At 28.1% G+C, this 5,003-nt stretch overlaps 1 long non-coding RNA gene across 7 annotated transcripts in view; it reads right to left on the bottom strand.

The window, feature by feature from the left end:
• LOC124419714 overlaps positions 1–4,738 on the bottom strand; it is a 38,557-nt gene extending 33,819 nt beyond the window's left edge. The window contains exons 1-2 of one of the 7 annotated variants that reach the window (XR_006940775.1): positions 4,616–4,738; positions 1,083–1,573 (exon numbers count right to left, since the gene is read on the bottom strand). This is a non-coding gene — a long non-coding RNA (uncharacterized LOC124419714). The other 6 variants (XR_006940778.1, XR_006940774.1, XR_006940776.1 and 3 more) reach the window with 6 other exon arrangements.
• Positions 4,739–5,003: the final 265 nt, after the last annotated feature.

Here is a 5,003-nt window from a genome sequence, read left to right as displayed (position 1 = left end):
TTAGTCTAGTCTTAGTCTAGTCTTAGTCTAGTATTAGTCTAGTCTTAGTCTAGTCTTAGTCTAGTCTTAGTCTAGTCTTAGTCTAGTCTTAGTCTAGTCTTAGTCTAGACTTAGTCTACTGATTGCCTAGTGTAGTAGTCTAGATAGCATTCTCAGCTTTTTCTCTCTATCTGCATCATCTATGCATTTATATAAGTGAACAACATCCGTGGCGTATGTGTAATGTATTGACAATATTTACTTAATATTACGTATGCTATCTGCAGCAATATTACAACATATTAATAAATAAAAGTTTTTATACAAAATATTGCACTTAAATCAATAAATTGTGCAATGTATTAATAAATTTCATATTTCCATTACACAAATAATTGTTACATGTGTCTAATAACACTTACTAATTATAAAAAATGTAATAAACAACAATATACATACGTATAACAGATGTACATATTTGCATTTTTTTATAATAAATAAAAAATTAAACATTTTTTTTGCAATATATTACTGCGTCTTTTAAATTATCGTTATTTTAATAACCGTATCATTTTTTTAATTTTTTAACTTTAATAGTTTTAAAGTAGGAAATATTATATTTTTGTTGTCAGTCATGTATGACTACTATATTCACAACTGTTGTGATAATTGGTGACTAGGGGGTGAAAAAACAACAATTGTATATAACATTCGTTCTACTTTAATTAGAATTTTTTTATTTTAACTAAAATATAAACTTAATTTATGCTAAAAATCTATATTATTGCCATATGTATAAAGTTTGAAAAAAAACTAAAAGAACATTTTTAGTTTATGTCACCATATCCCTTTCAGGTTTCGAGTAACAATTTCTTATTGTCTTTAAACCTCATACATCTAAGATATGTAAACCACAAAAACTTTTCTCCCCTATAGAAGTGATTTTTAACAAAACAGCATCTTTCAATTTCATTTAGTACTTGTATGCGGCAAAATTTAGGGTTTTCATTTACTACATTTTCTATGGCAAAACTTAAACAAGAGAAAATAACTACAACAATTTCAAAACATGAATTCATACATTCTTGGAAGCGTAAACTTACATGTAATGTGCATTATTGTTTAGTTTTAGTTTTCGTTGTTGTTGTTGTTGTTTTTAACATTCAAGTACCATGACAATAATGTTGCTACTGTTGTTTGTTTGATAATGTTGATGACGTTGCTCTTGTTGATGCTTGTAGTTGTTTCTGATGTATCTATAATCTGTGGTTTATTTAGTTTAAATTACATTTAAGCTAAAGTGGTGTTGTATTTTCTTTCAGATATGTAGTTGTTTGTAAAAGTTTTGTATATTTGCTAATATTTAAGTTTAAATACAGAAAATTTAAAAAATAAAATTTTCCTGTAGTGTTGTTTTTCTTATTAGTACAAGAACTCATTGACACACATTTATTTGCATTCATTGTTAGTGTTTTCCATTTTTGTTCTTTTTTTCAAAGAATTACACTTTTAGACGTTTTTTTTATCATTGCTCGTCATCAAAAGAATTATTTATTTATACATCTCCATTCTTTTTATTTATAATTATACATAACTACACAACAAGTTTTTGCAAAAGAAAAGCAATTATATTATATTTTTAAATTCTCAAAATTTTTAAATTCTTTACTTTTTTCATAGTTTTACACATGTAATGTTTTCTGCTAAAGAATTTGCTAAAAGTAAAAATTTAAATATTTGTTTTTTTTTGCGTAATAAATTTAAATGATTTTTTTCTTTTGGAAATTATTAAAAGACTTTTGATTTATTGCCTGTTTGTTTGTAAGAATTTTTTTCGCAATTAATTTAACTTTAGCAAGTGTTATTGTCTTTAGTGAGTTATGTGTATTTACCTTGTTTAGTTTAAAAAAAAATTATTATTATTAATGGTTTTATATTTTAAAATATTTCAATTGTTACAAGAATTTAAAATTTTTAAAAAACAAATATTCTTGACAAAATAAATAGTTTTTTTATTTTGTTGATAATTTAAAAGCATTGATTTTGTGACCTCATAATGTACAAATACAATTTGTAACTCCTTATAGATAGCAAATACGGTTTAGGGATGGACGACTATGCAACCCTCCATTTTAAGTTATGTTTGTGTTCAAATGCCGAATTCTCTGTCCGTCTGTGTGCATTTAAGTTGAAGTGTTTTACGTGAGTACCTGGCTAGTAGCCAGGTGTATTTTCATTAACCGGGTATAAAACTAAGCAACAACTCACCACTGTATCTTAAACACAGGTTGCAGATTTTGTACATGGATGCGCCGGTCCATCTACAAGCACTTTGCTCAAGTACACGAGCTATTTAATCTCCTGCCATAGTAGCCCCGTTGGGTAAGGATAGATGTCATGAGCAAGCTCAATCTAACCCTGAAAATAATGTCGCCCAACTACACTACTGAGATGGCTCTGTTGATTCTGCCACAGCACCCAGAGAGGCGTATTTGGAAGACCGAAACACGGATCATTTTAATTGACAAGACTTTATTTCAGTGATTCAGTAAAGATGCGCTGTGATTAGTTGAGCATGTTTTAAAGTAAACTGCAACGCACTCAGCTATGTAGGATAAATTAAACAAAGGACCTTGCACAATCATACCATGACTCCATCTATCAAATCCATCAATTACTCAAACCTTTTTATAGAATCAGAGTAGACATCAAAAACACCAGAAAATTCAAGAAAACTCCACCTCATATATCAAATACTTGCATTATCAGCTTAAATTCAACATTTTATTAATCTACATTCATACTCTAAAATTTTTACCGCTCCCAGCATCTAGGATCGATAACAGAAATGTATCGTGAAAATTATATTTAACCGTGTATCAGTTCATTAACCAAACACCCTCTTTTTGCGAGTTTGCGTTTAAACCACAGCCACTAAGTGGAACCCGAAGGAACATTCACCAACTGACCAGCCAAGACATAGTCCTGTATGCAACTGACTTCCCGTAGTACCAGATTATGGTGTATTGCTCTGGTTATACCGCATTTCAAAACATCCAAGGCAGATTAGAGGTATTGGTAGTACCTATTTACCCCCGGATTCTAATACATCAAGATGGGATCTAGCATCAAGGAAATATGACGGATGGGCCGTCTGTGTATATAATGAAATCAGTTTTCAGAAGACTCCAGAGAGATACGAACTATCAATAATTCTATCAGATATATCATCAGACAGTTTGGGAAGAACACTATTTAAAATCAACAAAATTGGTCCATAAATAACTAGACAATATAATTATATTTAAAGTTTTGCCCTCAGTAAGTGAGAATATATAAATGGTTGCTTTCTAGTACTTTTTTGTTCTTCAAAAGGTACTTTTTGAACTTGCTAAGGGATATTTTGTTACTTTTTCGTTCTTCAATAGGTAGTTTTTGAATTTTCTATATCATTGAATTTAGAAACATGAAATTAAGCATATAGAGCCCGCAAGTTAGAATATATTAAAGGGACTTTTTGACACTTTTCCAATATACAAAAGATACTTTTTGAATTTTCTAAAATATTGCACTAAGAAACATACAGTTGAGCATGTAGGGCCCCGAAATAGGAAGAGTTTATAAAGGTACTTTTCAATAAAATTTATCAATAAAACATTAAATTAAGCAAGTAGAGTACGGAGTTCGTCAGAACCTATAAAAGAGGACTCTTTCCCATTTTTCGTTTTCAAAAGGTAATTTTTTAAATTTCTATAATATTGAACCTATAATCTTGAAGTTTAATCTGTAGAGCCCGAAGGATATCTATAAGAAATATTTCAACTCAAAAAGCAACGTTTTGATTTAACACATTTTTTACGTATTTCCCCTGTTCTAAGTGATTGCAAAGTTAATAGAGAAAAACTGTGTTTTTAGCTTCTTATTTCGTAAAATATTTTAAAATACTTTTACTGCTCAATCAATATCAAATTTAATGTCAACAGAACAAGAAGACTTGGTAAATATTTACCACCTAATTCACAAACAAAGTTTTTATTTTATAAACGGTTTATAAATTAGATTTTGTATAGAAATTTTGTTTTATAATTCTTTTATGAAATAAAAATTTTGTTTTTGAATAAGGGGGTTAATCTCTAATTTAAGATTTTTATCATTGTAAAATATTTTTCAAAGTGATTTTGTAAATCGAATATATATCTTTTATGTAATTTTTGCAAGTGAACCTAATATGGAGGTTTTAATCTCATATTGAATGTATAGATCGATACAGATCTGGAATAGTACTATGATTTCTATTCAGTGTAAGTGTGACATATTTAAACTAATATGTTCACTATGGCCGCCTTAGTCGCCAATAGACGCAAGTGAAATATCACTAAAATATAATTTCTTTCATCATTCATATTATTTTTTTTTTCAAATATATAATATTATATACATACATGTCTACAAATAATATAATTTTGTTTAAATATTATAAAATTTTTACATTTAAAACAAAATTTCTAATACATATATTCGTTAAATTTACTCAAAACAAATTCTTTAGATTTATTTATATTTAGTTTTGATTTATTAATTGTTAACATTCATATATGCATTTATCACTTTCACTTTTTTCTTATACTCTATTTACATTATTTTCCTCTGTTTTAATATATTTGTCACTATCAATGGTAATTGAATTTTTTGTATCACTGTATTTTACATTTTCACCGCTGTAATTTCGTAATGCACACATCACGTCGTCACATCATGGCAAACTGAATTTGCAAATTTTCTTCTTAAAGCATTTTCCTATCAAAAGGCACACATGCAGCGAAAAACATTGAGAGTCTTAATGTTATTGTATATGTTTAACAACAGAGAGAAGCAGTATTGACCAAGCTGAAACACACGCACTTAAGACAATATTACAATATTTTCATGTAAATAGAAAAAAACTACTCTCTAAATGTTAAATAACAGTTCTGTGTAGTTCCTATGCGCAATCAAAATATAGGGAAAATGTTATTAATTTGTTT

The sequence above is a fragment of the Lucilia cuprina genome, chromosome 4, assembly GCF_022045245.1.
Source record: "Lucilia cuprina isolate Lc7/37 chromosome 4, ASM2204524v1, whole genome shotgun sequence".
Taxonomy (NCBI): domain Eukaryota; kingdom Metazoa; phylum Arthropoda; class Insecta; order Diptera; family Calliphoridae; genus Lucilia; species Lucilia cuprina.
This window is presented reverse-complemented; position numbering and strand designations above follow the sequence as displayed.